Source organism: Saccostrea cucullata, unplaced genomic scaffold (assembly GCF_032062105.1).
Source record: "Saccostrea cucullata isolate Sc308-1 unplaced genomic scaffold, CSIRO_AGI_Scuc_v1 ctg1516, whole genome shotgun sequence".
NCBI lineage: Eukaryota > Metazoa > Mollusca > Bivalvia > Ostreida > Ostreidae > Saccostrea > Saccostrea cuccullata.
The window spans coordinates 53,608-77,301 of NW_026938790.1; the positions used below are offsets into that span (position 1 = coordinate 53,608).

At 34.1% G+C, this 23,694-nt stretch overlaps 2 long non-coding RNA genes across 5 annotated transcripts; both read right to left on the bottom strand.

Moving 5' to 3' along the window:
• Positions 1 to 2,931: 2,931 nt before the first annotated feature.
• LOC134251258 (uncharacterized) lies at positions 2,932 to 16,982 on the bottom strand. Of its 4 annotated transcripts, none has more exons than XR_009988700.1 (3): positions 15,953 to 16,962; positions 14,625 to 14,748; positions 2,932 to 3,133 (listed from the first exon to the last, which is right to left on the bottom strand). It is a non-coding gene; the product is annotated as an uncharacterized LOC134251258 (long non-coding RNA). The 4 variants fall into 4 exon arrangements; XR_009988701.1 differs by lacking the exon at positions 2,932 to 3,133 and having other exon boundaries at positions 14,485 to 14,748; positions 15,953 to 16,055; positions 16,243 to 16,963; XR_009988699.1 differs by lacking the exon at positions 2,932 to 3,133 and having other exon boundaries at positions 14,485 to 14,748; positions 15,953 to 16,055; positions 16,187 to 16,962.
• On the bottom strand, positions 6,728 to 13,345 carry LOC134251259 (uncharacterized). Its single transcript, XR_009988702.1, has 2 exons — positions 11,540 to 13,345; positions 6,728 to 9,744 (listed from the first exon to the last, which is right to left on the bottom strand). It is a non-coding gene; the product is annotated as an uncharacterized LOC134251259 (long non-coding RNA).
• Positions 16,983 to 23,694: the final 6,712 nt, after the last annotated feature.

Here is a 23,694-nt window from a genome sequence, read left to right on the forward strand (position 1 = left end):
GATACTGGGCTCTTACCTGTCCTGTAGTACTCGGTAGACAGTATCAATAGGCTACGGTATTGGACTCTTGCCTGTCTTGTAGAACTTAGTTGACCATATCAATAGCTTATTGTGTTCTGATTTCTTACCTGTCCTGTAAAACTCAGTAGATGGTATCAATAGCTTAGGGTATTTGACTCTTAACTGTCTTGTAGTACTCGGTAGTCTTTATCAATGGCCTAGGGTACTCAACTATTACTTGTCCTGTTTTACTTGTCAGACCATATCAATAGCCTAGGCTTCTGGTCACTTACCTGTCATGTAGTATGCAGTGGACCGTATCAATAGCCTAGGGTACTGATCTCCTACCTGTCCTGTAGTACTTGGTAGACGGTATCAATAGCCTAGGGTTCTGGTCACTTACCTATCTTGTAGTAGTCTGTAGACAGTATCAATAGCCTAGGGTACTGATCTCCTACCTGTCCTGTAGTACTTGGTAGACTGCATCAATAGCCTAGGGTATTGGACTCTTACCTGTCCTGTAGTACTCAAAAGACTGTATTAAAAGCCTAGGGTTCTGGTCACTTAACTGTCCTGTAGTACTCGGTAGACAGTATCAATAGCCTTGGGTATTGGACTCTAAGCTGTCTTGCAGTACTTGGTAGACCGTATCAATAGCCTAGGGTACTGATCTCATACCTGTCCTGTAGTACTCTCTAGACTGTATCAATAGCCTATTAGGTACTGGACTCTTACTTGTCCTGTTGTACTCGGTAAACCATATCAATACGTCTAGGGTTCTGGTCACTTACCTGTCCTGTAGTACTCGGTAGATCATATCAATAGCCTAGGGTACTGATCTCCTACCTGTCCTGTATAACATGTTAGACTGTATCAATAGCCTAGGGTAATGAACTATTCCTTGTTCCGTTGTACTTGTTAGTCCATATCAATAGTACTCAATAGACTGTATCAATAACTTAGGGTTTTGGTCACTTACCTGTCATGTAGTAATAGGTAGACCGTATCAATAGCCTAGGGTACTGGACTCTTACGTGTTCTGTAGTACTTGGTAGACAATATCAATAGGATAAGGTTCTGTTCACTTTCCTGTCTTGTAGTAGAAGGTAGACAGTATTAATAGTCTACGGTATTGGTCACTTTCTGTCCAGTGTAATCAGTAGACTGTATCAATACCATAGGGTTCTGGTCACTTACCTGTCCTGTAGTTCTGGGTAGACGGTATCAATAGCCTAGGGTACTGGACTTTTACGTGTTCTGTAGTACTCGGTAGACTTTATCAATAGCCTAGGGTATTGGACTCTTACCTGTATTATAGTACTCGGTAGACCGTATCAATAGCCTAAGGAACTAATCCCTTACCTGTCCTATAGTAATCGGTAGACCCTATCAATAGCCAAGGGTATTTGACTCTGACCTGTGTCCTGTAATATAGTATTCAGTAGACCATTTCAATGGCCTAGGGTACTCTTCACTTACCTGTCCTGTACTACTCAGTAGACTGTATCAATAGTCTAGGGTTCTGGTCACTTACCTGTCCTGTAGTACTCGGTAAACCGTATCAAAGCCTAGGATACTGGGCTCTTACCTGTCCTGTAGTACTCGGTAGACAGTATCAATAGGCTACGGTATTGGACTCTTGCCTGTCTTGTAGAACTTAGTTGACCATATCAATAGCTTATTGTGTTCTGATTTCTTACCTGTCCTGTAAAACTCAGTAGATGGTATCAATAGCCTAGGGTATTTGACTCTTAACTGTCTTGTAGTACTCGGTAGTCTTTATCAATAGCCTAGGGTACTCAACTATTACTTGTCCTGTTTTACTTGTCAGACCATATCAATAGCCTAGGCTTCTGGTCACTTACCTGTCATGTAGTATGCAGTGGACCGTATCAATAGCCTAGGGTACTGATCTCCTACCTGTCCTGTAGTACTTGGTAGACGGTATCAATAGCCTAGGGTTCTGGTCACTTACCTATCTTGTAGTAGTCTGTAGACAGTATCAATAGCCTAGGGTACTGATCTCCTACCTGTCCTGTAGTACTTGGTAGACTGCATCAATAGCCTAGGGTATTGGACTCTTACCTGTCCTGTAGTATTCAAAAGACTGTATTCAAAGCCTAGGGTTCTGGTCACTTAACTGTCCTGTAGTACTCGGTAGACAGTATCAATAGCCTTGGGTATTGGACTCTAAGCTGTCTTGCAGTACTCGGTAGACCGTATCAATAGCCTAGGGTACTGATCTCATACCTGTCCTGTAGTACTCTCTAGACTGTATCAATAGCCTATTAGGTACTGGACTCTTACTTGTCCTGTTGTACTCGGTAGACCATATTAATATGTCTAGGGTTCTGGTCACTTACCTGTCCTGTAGTACTCGGTATACCGATCAATAGCCTAGGGTTCCGGTCACTTATATTTTTTTTATACTCGATGGTTCCCATTTGTGTTTAGTAACACAAATAAGATGATCAATGGTTGCATTTACTTGTAAAAATTTATATACATGTGTATTTATATAGGAAGCGAAAAAGTGTGAACATAAAAACAGGACATAAAAATTTCTTCAATCATAATAATCATCAAAGAGAGTTAAAAATGTTGAATATAGTCTGTTCCTCATTCATTTGACCCTGTCAATTCAGGTAGAATGAATGCATTCTCTTTCTCTTGGTCAACTCTTTTGTGTACAAAACAATGTAAGGAACCCTTTTGTTTACATAACAATACTAGTTCTGAAGCAGCCTATATGTCGTTCCTATAAATGATAACTCATAAATCGGCACTTACTTGTTCATTTTTCACACCTGAGTTACCTGTCCTTAAAACATAATATCAGAAAAGTCAAATAAGATGATTAATCATTTTAATAATTAAAAGTATGCATAAGTTATCATTTTTGATAATTTCATATACCCATAAATTATCAATACTATGTTTTGAACCAGATGTGCAACATGAAAAATTAGTTGAAAGGCCTATATATTTCACATCTTTGCACTTCCCAGCATTCATATACTTATTCTTAATTTATTATGCCCCCCTTGGAAGAAGGGAGGGCAAATTGCTTTGCTGCTGTCTGTCTGTCTGTCCACTTTGTTTGTGTTCTTTTTCTTTGCAACCATTGCATATACTGAAATAAAATTTGGTATACAGATGTATCACATAACAAGAAATCTGTGAGCCAATGCTCACTAGTAATACCCCCGCTCTGATATAAATAAGCAGTATCATGTTAATATACACAAGTTCAATTACAGGCAGATGCACAGAAAAATATGAAGTTGACATCAGATTCATATCAAAATTAATCCCACCATATGGCATGCCTCAACAAAGAGTGTGATAAAATTTCAAGCATCTGCATTGAATAGCTAATGAGAAAACTGAAACAAAAATCTGTGAGCCAATGCTCACTAGTAATACCCCCGCTCTGATGTAAATAAGCACTATCATGTTAATACACACAAGTTCAATTACAGGCAGATGCACAGAAAAATATGAAGTTGACATCAGATTCATATCAAAATTAATCCCACCATATGACATGCCTAAACAAAGAGTGTAATAAAATTTGAAGTATCTGCTATGAAAAGGTAATGAAAAAAATGCAAAGAAAATTTGTTATTTATGAAACAGACAGACGCACAGACAAACATGAAGTTGAAATCCAATTTAAAAAAAAAATGCATCCCAACATATGGCATGCCTTAGAGAAGATTGTTGTTAAAATTTCAAGCATCTACAATGAGTAGTTGCAGAGAAAACTGCGAATAATATTTGTTAATTGAACAGTCAGGTGATCTCTGACCTATGCATTGCTCTTTGAAAATTCCTTATGCTCATAAGATCACTATTCCTTTTCCTTGGTGTATAACTTTGCAATAGACAACAGTTGGACATTGAATTTATAAAGACTTGAAAAAACATACATGTACAAACTTGTGTTCATGCCGCATTTAGATGTACAATCAACAATAGGGACCAAAAAGTACCGGGCAAAACCAGTGGCCCTGTGCATCCCAAATTTGGGTGGCATGTATACCCTGTTTCCAGGGATTGCTTCTGGTCAGCAACTTTAACACAATCAGAAGCCTAGATCCTGTTACAAGAGGTGGAGGGGGCCCCAGGCCTGCAATGGCAAAGACCCCAATCGAAAAACTTCTTACTTGACTTTTTACTTTTCAACATTGCCATAATATTTCAAGCATCAACAATGAGCCAGATATGTTCACAAAATTTCCACTTAGTAGTTCGATATGATGTTCCTCCATTACTTTATATTAGGGGATACTTTCCCCTTCCCTTGAATGAGGGACCACAAACCACTTTTTACATTATTACCCAGCTCGGAGAGATGCGTTCCATCAAAGAACATGTCCGTAAGCAACACAAATGTTTTCATGAGAAATAACACCCCCACCCAATGTGACAAATTTGAAACAGACAGACACACAGACAATCGCAGGAAGCTGCACTGAATCTCTTGTATGACTTTTTTGGAAGTTGACTAAATGAATCTAAGTAATTGGGGGGTACTTCCTGTTTGATTTTAAGCGTGTTCTCCATGACAGTGTGGCAATGCTTTGTCCCCCTGGGCAGTGTTCCCAAATATTTATGACCTGCAATGCTTTGGGTGGTTCAAACTATATACATGTTCAAAACCCCTCCCCCCAAATGTCCTAAAATTTTTATTTATTTATTTATTTATTATATAGGTGTGGGCATGTTGTTGAATGAGTTACATGATCCTTATGTATTTAAGAAAAGCTACTGAATCTACCAAATGCATTTGATTGAGGGGTGTATGCATGAATTGCATGAGTGGACGAACCTGCAATTTGGGTAAAACATGGCTTGCCTGAATTAAAAGTAGCAACGATTAGATTTGTGACGAAAATTGGGATGTAATCAACCAGAGTTCAGAGTTTATGTATGAAACTTTTCGCAGCCTAAACAGACACACCAGACAAACATATATTTCAAGAGAAGTTGACTGAATTTTTCTAACATTTAAGTGAAAATCCATTTTTCAATTGACAAAAAGGTGCGTGTTTTTTGTTTAACAGGATGGCAATTTGGCCTTGTGTGTCTAAATGATCTGAAATTTCCCGCGCCGACTTAAGCAATATTGACAAATCAATAAATTTTCCCTCCCAAATCTTTTGTTTGATATTGTGCTGGGAGTCTGGGCTGGTTAGAATTTCAAGCATCTAGATTCGCTGAGTAGTTGCTGAGAAAACGATTGGCCTGTGACGAAAATTTGTGATGTATGAAACGGACAGACGCACAGACAAACAGGAAGTTAACAACGTTATACATCGGATTAATTTGGTACAAAGGCAAATTAATCTGCCTTATGTATGAAACAGACAGACGCACCGACAAACAGGAAGTTGACATCGGATTTGTGCGAAAATGTATCCCACGATATGGCATACCACAGAGAATATTGTGTTAAAATTTCAAGCATGACATTGGATTTAAGCCAAAATGTATCCCACCATATGGCATATTTCAAGGATGAGTAGTTGCTGAGAAAAACTGTGACAAACACGAAAATCGGATTTTGAAAATGTTCGGACGGTTAAAACACACAGACTGAAAAAACTGTGACGAAAATTTGTTTTGGACGGACACACAGACTGACAGACGGACAGACAGACGGACGGACAGACACACAAGGGTAAAACAGTATACCCCCCTCTCCTTCGGAGCGGGGATATAAATATCTAGGTCAAGTTCTGTTTAAGGTACAATCGCACCTTTATTTACAGTTATGCCCATTGGACTTAAAAAAATTTCAATGATTTCAGTTTCTGTTCATTTTCCTTGCAACCGTTTAACATACTGAAATGAAATTAAGCTTAAAGATGTATCACATAAATATTTGGGTCAAGTTCTGTTTTGGGTACAATTGCGCCATTTTGACAAAGTTATGCCCCTTGGACTTACAGAAATTTCCAATTATTTGCAGTTTCCATTCATTTTCTTCACAAACATGTTTCATTTTATTAAAACGCATGTTTTCAATAAAAACGAAGCACAAATAGTTATATTTTTATCAGATACAAAAATGACACGCACTCATACCCGGAGCACTTAAACAAAAATTTTTGACGTTACCCGAGTACATGTACTCTGTAACTATTCTCAACATAGTCACCGTTAAACTCCCTGTCACTATATTTCTTATGTCCCTTTAACCAGTCAATAAAAATGTGCACAAAATGTTCAGTTTGCATACATAAAATAACATTTAACAATGCCTTTCTCATATTCTGCAATCACCTAGAATACGTTTGCATAAAAACTATTATATTTACGGAAATCCAGCAAAGTCACGTTATGAAATTTATTTTTTACAGCACTGTAATATCAAGATGGTGGTTTTCCTTCATGCGTCATCCTGTAAACTGTTCCTTCTGTCTGAAAATATTATATGCTACTGAAATGCTTATGAACACCTTCTTTAACTATATTTTCCCGATTGATTACAATTTTTTGTCTCTGTGGGTGTCTACACAGAATTTTATCCATGCCTGCTGCTCCACCTAGTCAGAAAACGTCAATTTTTTACCATCACAGTTCTCCATGTCTGTTCTTTTGAACAATGCTGAATTAAGTTCATCCAAAGAAGTTTGGTTGAAATTGTCTATGATGGTTCTTGACTATATAAAGTAGAAGGGCACCAGATACTTTTATCAGAAAGCTCATTGGCTGTGGGTCCCCCAATTTGCGAGATATATTAAACTGACACCTTTGGAGGGGAAGAGGGTCACTGAAGTTCTTTAAAATGAAAATTTATTTTTCTAAAATTTAAGATGTTAGCTAGCATATTCAGCATCTTGAATAGATAAGGAAAATTCCATATTTTAACACAATCTAAGAATGATCTATTTCTAAGTAATGTTTAAATCAATGTATATTTACCGAGTATTTATTTGAGTTGTCAGATTTTAAAAAAAAGTAGTTTTTTTAACAGCTGCCTGGAATTTTTTTTTCATTCTTGCAATTCAAATAAGTTACACATAAACATTTAATTACAGTAATTCAATTTGGAATTTGAAACCAAAATATTGATAAGTATAAAACCCATCCATTTGCTAGAATTGCTTCTAGACAACCGGGTTTAGACACAAAGTATAATTGATTGAAAGAATTTATACAGTGACTATCAACAGTGTGTTCAATTTTCAAATGCATTAAAACAAAATCGTGCTTTTGCATAAAACAAGAATGGTGTTGGCTTAACATGCTTAAAGCAAATGAACAAAAAAGATTTTAAAAACATCAAGTCTTCCTGATGACAAAATATTAGTCAAAATAGATCTTTCCTCGAAGTGGTAGTTAAATTGAAGTTCAAATTTTTTTAAAATTAGTTTATTTTCCTAAAATTGCCAGGTAACATAATTTCCCAGTAGGTGTTTCTAATTTCCAGGCCTCATAGAAGAAATAATGTTGAATATCCCTTTCCTATGTAACATTTTATTGATAATATTGTAATCTAGATATGAACACAATTTTATTCAAAAGAAATATAATGTTTAAGATGTCAGTTCAAGTATCCATTAATTGTATTATCTGCTCAAAGGCAGGGGTATCCTCCGGAGCCACCGGAGTCATTGTGGCCCACTTAACAAGTCTCCATGTAATGCTCCTATCCTTTAATTCATTACATGATCGAGCCCCCAATTAGTGAGTATATGTGTACTGTATATATAAAATGAAAAAAAAATAAAAATTCAGTCTTTAATTCTCATCTTTTGAATAGTAAAATGATTGAGAATTCTCATTAATTAAATTTATTTTATACTAACAGTAAAACTCGTTTAGTATGAACACGGATATATTAGCAAACTCATGGATATAGCAAAGTTTTTTCTTGGTCCCTGGCAAACAAAATTCTCAACAAATCTTTGTAAAATTTTACGGTTATAACACAGGGGTGGTACTGAAATCAGTCATTTTTGAAAATGATGGATAATGGTCATTTCTTCTAAGTATATAATGTACACAATTTTCTGATTTTTGTAAATATGATGTCTTTTCATCATATTTCCATTCTCAAGTCAATTTTCCCATCCCATTTACTCCAGTAATTAGATATAGTACACTATCCTGCCATAGACCCTTGTGTAGAGAATCATCTTGACAAGTAATTGAAACCAAAATAATTTAGTGCGCCCCGTAAAACTAATTAGATAATTAAGTGCGCCCAGACCTAACAATTTGATAAAAAATGATGAAAAACAGTCATTTTTAAAATCAGAGATAACTCTATTTCTAAAATAAATTTCAAAATAGAAATGACTGTTTTTCATCATTTTACTAAAAAAAAGATGAATTTCCATCATTATTAAAAATCAATTTAATGACTGAAAATCATCATTTTTAAAAATGATGGATTTCAATCACACCCCTGACTGGTATAACGAACTCTGATATAACAAATTTACGGATATAGCGAACTGATTTTGAGTCCTGTTGAGGTTAAAATATAATCATGGTAATGGTTGCATGTTTAAAAAATTATAAACATTGTCTACGACTTTTTGGGACAACTCTCGTATATATGGAACTTCAATTGTGTAAGGCCTTTAATGAGCAGATGTGAATCATTTAAATTACTATGAGCCAATTTTAAAAAATTGATCAAGTGTAAAATATGACGCCTCCATTTAAGAAATAAACGTTATTCAGTGAACGTGGCATTATGAATAGCAATAGCTCTGCTGGCATATATAATCGTTTTTTATTACATGTACTTATATTTGGATTCTTTGATGTTGTTAAGAAAATCAGAGGAAATCGTGGCTTACATAAGGCCTAAAAAAATATTTGTTTGTTTCCTGCAACCTGATAAACCCATTCAAATTATCCCCGGGTGGATTTTCTTTTTCTGACAAATGGCAAAACTTTGTTTGATTACGTAATCAGCTGATTCCATTAATTAAATTTTTAAAAATAGCTTGTAGCTTAATTTGAGACATAAAATATGTCAACCTAGTTTTTATTTACCTTAAAAAATAAAGAATAATCATTATTCTAACAACAGTTTCCCCGTACAACTTTCTGAAGTTTGTTTTCTGCGCTTGGCAGCCCTGTTGGATGCCATGTTGGGTGTCCACTGTAAATATAACACCTGGTATTTATTTTCATTCCAAGGATGTTTCACCATTCATAAGCAAAAAAAGAATTTCTGACCTACTGACCCTTGATTTTTTGGGAATGTTACAGGAAACAAACTTTTTTTTTAAGCCTTGGTTGCGGCTTGTTGTTTTCAGTAAATAAAAAGTAACAGCTGTAAAATCAGTATACCTGATTTATAGTGTCCTTTTTTTTCTCTAATAAATCACAAACAATTCTTTAAGTTTTTGCCTTTTAAATACAGTTATCTGGATACAAGCTGCACCGACGTCACATTCTCTAATTTTTTTTTTGATGCAGTTGTGACGTCACCAATCAACGCTTATTGAACCCTATGACAATAAAGTGCCACGCCACAGCATGATACGCCTGTCAAAATATTACACAATTATCTTTAACAGTTTAGAGTGCAAGAAAATCATGTCAACCTTGATTCTAAGATTTCCATGATTTTTTAATTTTTTAAAAAAATATTTCTTTATCCATCCCCTGCGCTGTAGGCATAATTATAACAAATATTACAAAACTGAGAGACTATTATACTGTTTGTGTAAGACTTTGTCAAATGCCGGCATCATAATAAACAATATCAAACTAGAAAACTGACCAGTCAGCAAGGGCCCCGCCATGGGGTAGAATTAAAAGGGTGCAGCTTACAAAATGATTAAAAAATGCACGAAGCATAAGCAACAGCAACTGTATTCTTAAAATTTCAAGATAATTCCTGAATATTCAAAAACCTGAAAATAATATCCTTGTATTTACATTAGGCAGTAAAGAACAACTTAACATAGAATGTATATTTAAACAATTATGAAGCTTAAGTTATATAGAATGCCAACCTTCAATGAATGCAAATATCATGAAGGCTTGACCTTAACTTCAAGCAAACAGCAATTGCAGACAAAGGTTTTCATTAATCTTAAAGATAAAGAAAAGCCTTCTAAATTTTCTGCAGCAGGCTAGATAATTAATCCCAAAAGATTAATTGTACCTCTCTCATAATTTTCTTCTTAAGTTACAATAAGAACTTTTTCAGTATTAATGATAGAATGGGTTTTTTTTTATACACAACCTTAAAAATTGATTAACATAAAGTGAAAAAAGTAAATCAAAAAATCTTCTTTAATATATTTCGATCTTGTTTTCAGAATTTAATGAAATCATAACAATTAAACAAAAATAAATTATAAAAATTTATATTTAAATCCACATTTTAGAGTGTTCATAGCATTCCAAATTGACTCAACTTCAAAACAAACTTCATTTGCAGTCGGCTGCATTTCATTTCCGGAATTTTTTGTAATTATCAACTTTTCATTTCCGACATTTTATAGTTTTCATTTCCGACATTTATCTGTTTTCATTTCCGACATTTTTTTCAAATACATATGTATAGTCTAGCTACCTTTAGTAACAGATTTGAAGACGTTACTTATGAAAAATATAAAGGATTAAATCATAAATAAATTATTGAAATCCAATTTCTGAGTTTTGTAAATGTTTGGTGCTGTCACTGACATTTAATTTAGTGCACGTGCACACTAAATGTGGTTAAAAGGTTTTATGCTTATTGAACTATTTTTTCCTAGGACAAGTGTTAAATGTATGCATAAGCTTTTTTTAAATCATTATTTTGGTAGACAAACTTTTAAATTCCAATTTCATTTATGTAGAAAACATTGAATTGCCGCACAGATAAATTCCGGAAATGAAAAAAAATATGTCGGAAATGAAAACAAAAAATGTCGGAAGTGAAATAAAAAAAAATGTCGGAAATGCTATGCATATTTCCGGAAATGAAATGCAGCGGATACCTTTGCAGACAGAGGTGGTAATTCATCTCAATGTGACAGATAAAGATAATGCTCTGGATTTTCTTCAGGAGGAAAGCTAATTAATCCCAAGGGACTCATAGCCAGCATTCAGTTTACAATGGGAACATCTTCAGCAGTTTTCCCTCTTTGCCAATGCATTCTTATATGAAGTTAAGGAATCTACCCCACCTCCCCAGCTCCAAACCAGGGGACAAGGAGAATCAAACTTAACATCAAAATATGTATATCTGCTTACTGGACTACCATACCAAATTTTTACCTGATTGGGCAACCATAAAAAAGTTGCCCATTCATTCTTATGCATAGTTAAGGAATCTACCCCACCAACCCAGCTCCAAACCAGAAGACATAGAGAACCAAACTTAGCATCAAAATATGTATTTCTGCCTACTGAACTACCATACCAAATTTGAACTTGATTGGGCAACCACCAAAAAAGCTATTAGAAAAAAATAGAAAATTTGTGGACGGAAGAGTGACAGACGGACAGACAGAGTGATTACTATAGGGCACCCACAAATCCCTGTGGGACCCTAATTAGTCTTAACAACTTACGGTAATCTATGCCAAATTAATTTTGAAAAGAAGGGCTAGCCATCAAATGACATACCGGTATGCTATAAACTGACCAGCAATTTTTCTGTCTAATCCCCAAAGGATACAGATATTAGGCAGCACTTGATCAGATAGCCTTCCTACATTAAACTCATTAATTAATCTTTAACTGGATGCTTGTCTATTCATTACTCCCTAAATATTAATGGATCTGCACTTTTTATCCTAAAACACTTTAAAACATATAAAATACTCCATGATTTCTTTTTAGATTTAATGCAAGACAGGTTTGATATTTAATTCATATGGACAAGTAGAAATGCTGATTAAACCCCACCCCATAAAATTAGTTTTTAATTAATTAATATTATATAATATCAGATTATTAGTATATTATGCAATATCAAATAAGTTTTAATTACTTTTCATCAAATTCATTTTAAAACTTAAGCTAGGAACAAGAGCTATTTTTTATCTATTTTAGCTAGGCTGGCTGTCCATTTGCTCAATATCCAAGGGAAATAGATAACACCAATGATCTACTAGTTACCTCCTCACACTAAACTCATTAATTTCTCTCTAATTTGACATGCAACTTTCTGCTATCAAAATTCTTCTTGACCAGTGCTTGATACTGTAAACGTCCTTATATTGACGAGTTGAAAAATTGACAATTTTTTGTTTACGAAAATTGACGAGTGTTAATCTTGACGAAATATTTAATCTAGAGTTTAAAATCTTTGAATTCACAGTGATACAAAGGCAGTGTTGGAATCACTAAAATATAATTTTTGCACAAACTATTTTTGTGTGTAAGATTTGATTAAATAAATTGCCCTCTTGTTATTTGATTTCATTATAAGCGGTCAAATGCCTGAGGTAACAAACAAGGTCAAGCACGGTGTGATGATTATATACGCTAAATTACGCTTGCAGTATTTGATACACTAATTTAGATTCAATGGTTTTTAAAAATGTGATTTTATATCACTATGTTTTCTTAACTAATTACAAAATAAATTAACAGTGACTTTGATGTCGTTGCCAAACGAAAAAGATGTTAAAAGTTTAGGGGTAAATTGTACAATGGTCAATGTCTGTTGTGTCTCTTTGAATATGATAAGAAGTTTGACAAGTGCAAATTTTGACGAGAAAAGAAGAATCTTCAATATAGTAAAAATTAGCACATCATCAAAATTTCCACGTTTACAGTAATTATGCACATGGGACAAACTGAATTCCTCTCATTAATATTGAAATTTGTTTAAGATTGAAGTAAAGTATATGATGAAAAAAAAATGTTTTTACTTGATTTAATACTTTTTAATAAGGATACAAATCTATTTTTTACATTTTTAGGATAATGAAATTTAAAATTTAAAAAACTTTTATTTAAATTTCACTAATTTAAAAATTAAAGGTAACATATTGACCTTGAAATAGGTCGTGACACACCTTCTACCTAAGATGTATACTTTTGCCAAGTTTGATAGATCTAGGTCTAATAGTTTTCTCGTTATGAGTGGGACAGGATTTTAGTTATGAGCCAGACAGGATTTTTCCAAATTTGGCCATAGCATCTTTATTAAAGTTCAGAGCAAACTACTACCAAAGAAGTATCGGTTGACAAAGTTTGATAATCCTTATAAGGCCTAATAGTATTGAAGTTATGAGCAGGACACGAAAAGACAGACTGACAGATAGACATGAAGCCTATGACATAATACGTCCTGTCTTAAGACGGGCATATAAAAATTAATAATTTAACGTTGCTGAAATTTGTGAAAAACAACAAAGCTCTAATAAAGATTATGTTAAAATACTGTGACAGAATGCTTTCTATGATTTTTTTAAGTTCTTCTATTTATTTTTAGAGTTTAAATCCTTCTTGAAATAGATATACTATTGAACACAACAAAATGTTGCTTTTCTGAATGTCAAAATTCCCAAGTGTGAAAAAAGTTATTGTTCTTTGTATAAATATGCTTGAAAATATGACAAGAAAAAAATTAATAAGGCAGTTCTCTTCAATTTTTAAAAATTTTTATTATACAATTAAAAGCATTGACCAAAATAAGATTTTTAAAGTTGTAAATCAGCAATTTTTAAATTATAAAATTGAATTTTACGATTTTTGCTTTTTTTTTAGAAAATTTTAATATTAAAACGCTTATATTGATTCCTTTTGAATATTTTTATATAAAACTTCTCAACACAGTATAACAGTGACTTACATAAACTTTCATATCATATAACCGACCGCCTATAAAAATTAATAATTTAACGTTGTGTGAAAAACAACAATTATCTAATATTATGACTCCAGAATGCTTTCTATGATTTTTTTGTTCTTCTATTTATTTTTAAACGAAATCCTTCTTGAAATAGATATACTATTGAAGAAATATTTGCTGAATAGAGTTATTGTTCTTTGTATAAATATGCGAAAATATGACATGAAAAAAATTAATAAGGCAGTTCTCTTCAATTTTTAAAATTTTTTATTATACAATTAAAAGCATTGACCAAAATAAGATTTTTAAAGTTGTAAATCAGCAATTTTAAATTATTCTATTTTCTTGTCAATTGAATATTATTAAAAAAAACTTATATTTATTCCTTTTGCTAAACATTTCATATATAAAAACTTCTCAACACATTGTATAAGTGTAGAAGAGCTTGTGCTACACTTGTGTGAAATAGCAATTGCATTCATACATGTAGCAGAAGTAGTTGCGTCTATAGTCTTATGAACGCAATTGCTGACTGCATGTTCATAATTGGAGAAAGCAGTGGATATGCAAATATAAATAAATAGCATCAATGCCATTGCTTTACCAAGCAAAAATGTCAATTTAACTTGTTTTAACACTGAAGGTTTTTCATAGTGGGAGAAAGCAGTGGATATGCAAATATAAATAAATAGCATTAATGCCAAATATGTTTTACCAAGCAACAATGTCAATTTAACTTGTTTTATAATTAACATTGAAGGTTTGATCCTGATATTTACAGTCTTCAGCTTTTTATGTCAAGTAATAACTGCCATATGATATATGATTTATAAAATATTTAACATACCAATGTTGCCAAGTATTCCATCATATCTAAATGACTTATCCAAATACACCAGTAGTTCTTCAATGTGTTGTGCCCATAATTTGTGATCCCCAGTGTAAGTTCTTGAAGTATCATTATCCTTTGTCTGAAATATTTCAATAATTTATTGTATACAGTGGACCCTCATTCATCCGGACGATTTGACTTCCAGTTCTCAGTGAAATCCGTTCATTTTTCATGAAAAATCAGTAAATGTTGATGAAATTGAATATGTTCCCAAGCATTAACCACTTTATTTTTTGTGTATAAAATAATTGGTTAAAAATCTCTGTCCAGAATTAAATTCGTGTCCGTTAATGAGTGGGAACAGTATTCATTTTTTATAAATAGTAAGTCCGGAAATGAAAATTATGCAACATTATTTTACGCTGATTTTACAGTCAGTATTTATGTAGGGAACAAATAATATTAACAGCTGTTTTAACATGTGAACACAAAAAAAATCATACAAGATAAAATCCACATATGCTTATAAATAATTATCTTTCAAGTTTATAAAATCCTTTTAATCTAGTGTCGGGAATTTCATTGATAGCATGGTTCAGAATGTACGTATATAGCGTTTTAATCCTTCCTCAATATATATGTGCATTTGATGGTGACCTGATAAAGGATACATACATATGTTTTTTAAATAATCTTTTAAGTTATGCTTTTATTCAAAAGTAGTGAAACTTTACAAGTATATAACTGCCCCTGCGAAATGATCAAGAATAATTCTTATTAATTATATTCTTGAATCAGCTCATGAATTGTTGAAGTTAAAATTGCATGGACACTCATGATTTCAAGGATTTTATTCATGAAAACCAAGTTCAAGAATATTCAAGAATTATTTGTTGTTCATGAACAAACTTGGATTTTTTAATTGCCTGCAAAATGATCAAGAATAATTCTTGAACTTTCAAGAAAACTTTATAAATTATATTCTTGAACCTTAATTCAAGAAAAGTTCATGAATGATATTAATAGGTTTAATGCATGAACTATTCATGAATAAAATGTAAAAAATATTTAGGAATGTTCATGAACTATTCATGAATGTTCTTGCTTTTTGTAAACAAAAATGTAATAAATTATGCAAAATGAAAAACTGTAAAAGAAACTATTTTAATAGTATCTTGAAAGATTTCACAGAATTATTTTTCCAATCATGGTAACAAAATATTTGTTCAAGTAAACAACTCTGATAAGTGATATCGATAATGAATAAATTTTGTAGTTCATTCCTAGTAAAATTATGAAAAAAATTAATTCAAACTCAACTCTTTGCAGAATCCTCAACTTACTTGGTCAAGAGGAGTGTGGGTTCCTTATTCAGCGTATTTCAGAGTGTATGCTTAAAATGCAATGATTTTTAGATGGTGTCACTTTTAGTTTAATCTCAGAGGCCTAAAAATAGAAAAAGGAAGCCATGGTGATAACACATGAATTAAATCTACGGTACGAAAGGGTGCAGAAATTGTTTCGATCAATTTGAAAACATAAACATATTATATCAAACTGAAGAAATTGATATGAACCTTTCTCTATCTCAACTAATAAAGTATTTTGATAATTTAAAACTAAAAATATTAACTGTAAATAACACTAGTAGACAAAGTACTATCCTGCATAATATTATGACTGTACACATCATCCATTGTTTACTTCCGGAAAATTTATTAGTTCGTACCTGATGAAATTCGGAAAAGTTCAGAAAGGTTTCCAGACTGAGCAATTATTAAAATTTCTCTTCAAATCAAATTAAATGAAAAATGTGAATGTATATATCTTTCATAGTTTTTTTTTTAGAATGTTAATGGAAAGATAAAAGTTGTTATTAAAACTCTACAAAAAAATCACATTTGTGAAATCTAGCATGAAGATTATTTTGACCCCGTCTTTCAGTACTGTCTCAGTACTTTGATTAATCCAAGTCTCACTGTCTGGCAGAAAAGTGTGTTTAGCAATTAGGGCATCAGCTAAAAGGGCTTTCAAGGGTTTTGAGAAGAAGTGGTCAAATAAAAATTAATAAAGTGCCACGCCACAGCATGATAAGCAGGTCAAAAAATTACAATTACAATGTATCTTCAGGGCTCAACAGTAACTTTAAAACTAGATGCTGTCATGAGACAGTAATACCCGCACTTAGGTGTTTGCCTCTAAATACACGCTCCTACATATTGGGCGGCTTTCCAAGGAAATAGTCAAAATAATTCTATAATTTACATGTATTAATCAAATTGATTATGAAATTCTCAGACCCTGTGATGACCTATAACTCAAAACCTCTTATATTTATTTTGTACATGCTTAATTCATTATATACCAGTCTGAATTTTATTAATGATGAAAATTCATGCACGGATCTGTCGGGGGGGGGGGGGTCCCCCTGAATTTACAAGGTTAAAAAATGTATACACAAAAAGTTCATAAACATGAAATGTGGAAGTAGGTATGAAAAGACAAACATAATTTGCGGCAATAGAAGTCGCCACTACCCCCACCCCACCTCCACGATATAGGTTTTTGACGTTTGGGTGAGATTTACTTTAGGGTTTTTTTTGGTTGTCCATTTCTGGGATAGGATTTTTTTTGATGAGGTGGACCCCCCCCCCCCCCCCCCCCGGAAAAAAATTCTGGTATCCGCGCATAAATTTAGTTAGATTTTGATAAAACTTGCCATTATCTCCCCTTGGAAAAGAGCGTGGCCCTTCATTTGAAAAAAAATTGAATCCCCTTACCCGAGGATACTTTGTAGCAATTTTGGTTGAAATTGGCCCTGGTTTTCGAGAAAAAGATTAAAATGTGAAAAGTTTACAACGACAACATGGACAATGACAACAACAACAAAAACAACGACAGACAACAGACAAATTTTTATAAGAAAAGCTCACTTTTAAGCCATTGGCTCAGATGAGCTAAAAATGAAAAACATTTTACAGATTCATTTTAGCTAAGTAAATATATTATCATGATTATGCATCTCGTAATTTATTTAGGGAAAGAACATTCTGATAAACAATCTGTTTAATGATTAAAAGGGATTATTTTGAAGAGGAACATTTGTGTTATACAGAAAAAGTCATTTAGTACGACTTCACGGATACTGCAAATTTACTAATATTTATCGAAGTTATCTTGTTTCCCGAGTTTTATAAATATACTGGAATTAAAGGCAAAGAATTATGCACCAAACAAAGATTTAAAACAGAAAGGGTAATTTTGACCATGACGTAGAAACTTCGACCAAGGTCACTGCACATCCACTGGAACTCTGTGAGTGAAGTATAAATAGCTAGAGAGGAGATTTACTCCGGACTAGGATTTTTCATATAATGCTGCTATGACCTTGACCTAGAAACCTGGTTTAAGGTCACTGCACATCGGTTACCCAAAGACACTCTCTAGTGAAGTATGAGGCAGTAAGGGCCAAGAAGAGAGAAGATATGCTTCGGACAAGGATTTTACATATAATTCACTTATGACCTTGAACTTTAGTATGAGGCAGTAAGGGCCAAGAAGAGAGAAGATATGCTTCTGACAAGGATTTTACATATAATTCACTTATGACCTTGAACTTTAACCTAAAAACCTGGTTCAAGGTCACTGCGTATCGGTTACCCAAAGGCACTCTGTAGGTGGAGGAAAGAGAAGAAATGCTTCGGACAAGGTTTTTTTATATAATTCAGCTATAAACTTGACCTTTAACCAGGAAACCTGGTTCAAGGTCACTGCACATTGGTTACTCAAAGGGCACTCTGTGGGTGAAGTATGAGCCAAATTGGGCCAAGAAGAGAGAAGATATGCTCCAGACAAGGATTTTTCATATAATTCTGTTATCACCTTGACCTTTAACCTAGAAACCTGGTTCAAGGTCACTGCAAACCAGTTACCAATAGGCATTCTGTGGGTGAAGTATTAGCCATATTGGGCCAAGGAGAGAAAAGATATGCTTCGGACAAGGATTTTTCATATAATTTAGCTTTGACCTTGACCTTTAACCTAAAAACCTGGTCCAAGGTCACTGCGCATTGATTATCCAAAGGCACTCTGTGGGTGAAGTATGAGCCAGATTGGGCGAAGGAGAGAGAAGAAATGCTTCGGACAAGGTTTTTTCATATAATTCAGCTATGAACTTGACCTTTAACCTAGAAACCTGGTTAAAAGTAACTGCACACCTTTTCCCAAAGGTTTTTGAACGTTTGGGCCAGATTGGGTGAATGAGAGAGAAGATATGCTCTGGGAAGGATTTTTAATATAATTCAGCTATGACCTTGGCCTTTGACCCTGAAACCTGGTTCAAGGTCACTGCACATCGGTTAAAAAGGCACTCTGTGGGTTAAGTATGAAGATTAGGAGAGAGAAGATATGCCCCAGACAAGATATCCCCTTGGAGACTGATCACTATGGCCCTTACATATATGCATATGTAAAAAGTTTAAGAAGAGTTAGAAGTCTTAAGTCAGAGTTAGAGATAGAGTTCATGTTAGTTTGAGTTAGGAAATGCAGCTAGCAGACTGTAATAGATGTTTAAATATACTGAAAGGTAAAAGAAACACACAAGAACATGATATGGTTAAATTTTCTGACTATGTGACCGAAACTACAACATGGACAATGACAACTTGGAAAAACAACATATCAATCAGAAATGAAAGTTTACGGGGGACAAATTTTTACCCCCCAATCATGATTTGAACAAACTTGAAGCTCACTTTTAATATCACTAATCATGCTACTTGAAAAGGTGATTTTAAAAGGTTTCCCTATAAATCCCTATGTAAAAACATTTTACAGATTCATGATTTAGCTAAGAAATACTTATTACATGACCTGAGGATGATTCCACATGAGTTTATCTTTCCTGGCCCAGTGGTTCTTGAGAAGAAGATTTGATTCAAATTTTTTATATATTCCTATGTAAAACTTTGGTTGGCCATTTTGGCCCCACCCTAGAGGTCAACATTTGAACAAACTTGAATACAGAAAAAGATGATTCCACATGAGTTTCATCTTTCCTGGCCCAGTGGTTCTGCAAAAGAAGATTTTTCAAGATTTTTCCTACATATTTTATGTAAATATACTGGATTTTGGCCCCAAAGGCAATGAATTATGAACAAACTTAAATCTACACTAACAGAGGATAATTCCACATGACCATCTTTCCTGGCCCAGTGGTTCTTGAGAAGAAGATTTTTCAAGATTTTTCCTATATATTCCTGCACATCCACTAGCCCTGGGGGTCATGATTTGAAGAAACTTGAATCTACACTACCTGAGGATGATTCCACATGAGTTTCATCTTTCCTGGCCCAGTGGTTCTTGAGAGGAAGATTTTTCAAGATTTTTGCTATATATTCCTATGTAAAACTGGTTTAAGGTCACTAGCACGGGGGTCATACCCAACAAACTTAAATCTCACTAGTGAGTATGATTCCACATAAGTTTCATCAAGAAGAGCCCAGTGGTTCTTGACAAGAAGATTTTTAAACATTTTTCCTATATATTTCTATGTAAAACTTGGGTTGGCCATTTTGGCCCCACCCTAGCCCCAGGGGTCATGAAGAGACAAACTTGAATCTACACTACCTGAGGATTTTACATGAGTTTCATCTTTCCTATGGTTCTTGAGAAGAAGATTTTTCAAGATTTTTCCTATACATGTATATTCATATGTAAAACTTGGGTTGGCCATTTTGGCCCCACTAGCCCCGGGGTCATGATTTGAACAAACTTGAATCTACACTACCTGAGGATGATTCCACAAGAGAAGCCCAGTGGTTCTTGAGAAGAAGATTTTTCAAGATTTTTCCTATGATATTCCTATGTAAAACTTGGGTCGGCCATTTTGGCCCCATCCTAGCCCTGGGGGTCATGATTTGAACAAACTTGAATCACACTACCTGAGGATGATTCCACATGAGTTTCATCTTTCCTGGCCCAGTGGTTCTTGAGAAGAAGATTTTTCCTATATATTCCTATGTTAAACTTGGGGGCCAGCCCCAAGAGAGATGATTTGAACAAACTATACACTACCTGAGAATGATTCCACATGAGTTTCATCTTTTCATGGCACAGTGGTTCTTGAGAAGAAATTTTTAAAGATTTTTCCTATGTATTTCTATGCAAACCGGCCATTTTGGCCCCAATAGGCATGTTTGAAGTACTTGAATCTACACTACCTGAGAATGATTCCACATGAGTTTCATCTTTCCTGGCCCAGTGGTTCTTGAGAAGAAGATTTTGACAAGATTTTTCCTATATATTTCTATGTAAAACTTGACCTTTAACCTAAAAACCTTAAAGGTCATGACTGAACAAACTTGAATCCAAAGGACTCTGTGGGTGAAGTCCACATGAGTTTCATCTTTCCAGCCCAGTGGTTCTTGAGAGAGAAGATTTTTCGGACAAGATTTTTCCTACATATTTCTATGTAAAACTTTAACATTTTGGCCCCAACCTGGTGATTTGAACAAACTTGAATCTACACTACCTGAGGATGATTCCCAATGGTTTCACTCTTTCCTGAAGGCCCAGTATTCTTGAGAGAGAAGATTTTTTGACAATGCCATTAATTTTTCTATAATTCATAATGATCTCCCCTTGGAAAAGGGCGTGCCCTAGATTTGAACAAACTTGAAGGTCCCCTTTACCCAAGGATGCTTTGTGGCAAGTTTGGTTGAAATTGGCCCAGCTGAGAAGAAGTCGAAAATGTGAAAAGTTTACGGACAGACAGACAGACAGACGGACAGACAGACAGACAGACGGACAGACGGACGCCGGACAAAATGTGATCAGAAAAGCTCATTTGAGCCTTCGGCTCAGGTGAGCTAAAAATTGGTGAGATGTTTATTTTGGTCACTTTGCACTAAAATCACTAGACAAAACTACTCAACCATGAAATGTATTGCATCACGTAGGGGAAATGATTAAAAGTCAAAAACACATGCATGCTGATGATGATAATTTTGTAATAAAATTTTATAGACTGAAGTACAATACTATGCATTAGAATTAAAGACATCCTTTTTGCATATTTGCAGTCAGTACATGTATAAATTTCTTGCAATCGTGGTATGGCTGACGGAATCTACTGTGGGTTTAGTAATTGAGTTCAACTGATATTTATACAGCAGACAAACATAATCACTTTTTTCACCCTAAACTGACAGAAACTCTATGCTCTAATTTGGGCCGCGAGCTTGGTCAGCTTACATTGATTTTACTCTCAAATGCACACGTACGAGTTGTTTGTGTAATGTTTTTAGCATGTTTACGCTAGGAAAATGTGGTATTATTGTTTTACAAACAGCGTGACAGTTTGCTTTATAGGGCGTGCTAAACTTTTGTATGCCGATCATCATTTTACTCATCGATTGGATGTTTGATTCAATGGAATCAAAAATACTTTGCATATGAAACAGAGAACCCGACAATACCACTGACAATACTGACCAATCGTATTGAATCACATGTTTACTAGCATGCAGTAAACAACAGTTACACGTGGACGGACAAAGCAAGTTTTACAACCTACAATGACGATATTGATAGCTGCATAGTACAACAGCATTCTATTCTATTCTTTGAATTTTCTTGTACGTATATAAAACCATGCAGTCAAATCATACCAAATACAATAAATGCTTTTTTGAGGACAGAGAACGGGCTTTGACTGACCACGTGTTGCTGGTGAGTACAAATGCCGCACTGGTAAACAATCATTCAATGTGATTGGCCAGTATTCTCAGGATATTGTTGAATTCTGAGTTTCATATGCAAATTAGTATTGATTCCATTGAAATAAAGCATCCAATCACTGAGTAAAATGAAAATCAGGTCACACAATTTTAGCACGCCCTATCTAGTAAACTGTCACGCTGTTTGTAAAACAATAATAATATTTGTCGATACTTTTTTACAAAATATTCACAAGTACCAAACCTGAAAGGCTTCAATGGCGTCTAACAAGAAAAACAATTTCAAAAGATCTGCAAATAGGTGAAGCAAGTGACTCCTTTAACATAATAATACAATTAAATAAATTGTCTTAACACAAATACAGTATAGGGCCTGATAACGTTGTGTCCTGGTCCGAATGAGTCAGGGTTCGGATTGACCAGACATCGTCAAAAATGTCCATCCTCTAGATCAATCTAATTTCTTTTCAGTCAATCGAAAACATACGAAGGGTTTCATAAATTATTTTAATTAATTGCCATTGTCAGTGTTGTTCTGTTGTATAGTGATTGCATCTTAACTACAACCATGACTCTCTAATGTTACAAGTACGATCGACTTACGATAGGGTGAGGTAAACAACTGAACAAATGGAAATAAATACAGTAATACTGGCATTACCATGATTACTGGTCAATATCGTAAGTTGTTCGGCTAAAATTGGATTGAAGATCGTAAAAGTAATGCTAAGATTAAGAAATTCAATCTTTATAGTCTTGTTGTATTCGTGTTTATTTTGTAATTATTTTACCATCTTTGAGACTGTTTGTATTACAGTAATCGCGGTCCCAAAATGTGATTCATGTCATTCGACGCACCCTCTCAGTAGAAATTCATCCGCAACAACCATAATGTTTTTCTTGCGTAAAAATTAAACATAATATCGTTGTGTTGTAGTAGTATTAATTGAAAATACAATTGATTTGATTTTGTTATTCAAGCTTTTATTCATTGTGAAGGTTTTAAAAGAAATTGGTTTACAGCTGTTGCTATTTTCTATTGCGGATGCATCCACTGACACATGCGGTCGCGTAAACCTGACTCCTGACTGATCCCTATATGACGATCGGGCAAGCCCGACGCCATAAAAATGTCATTTGCGCAAATCATAAAAATGAATTTAAAGGTTTTCTTGAACATTATCTAAAAGTGTTGAATGTCGGATTCTATTCTTTGATGAATGAATAAAAGATGCTGCGTTTACGCGCGCTTTTCTCTTCGGCTGAGGTATCTATGGACGAGTTCATCGGTTACACTGAAGGGTGACACAGGATGACCTTTCGATAACTCTGCCAATTTTGATAGT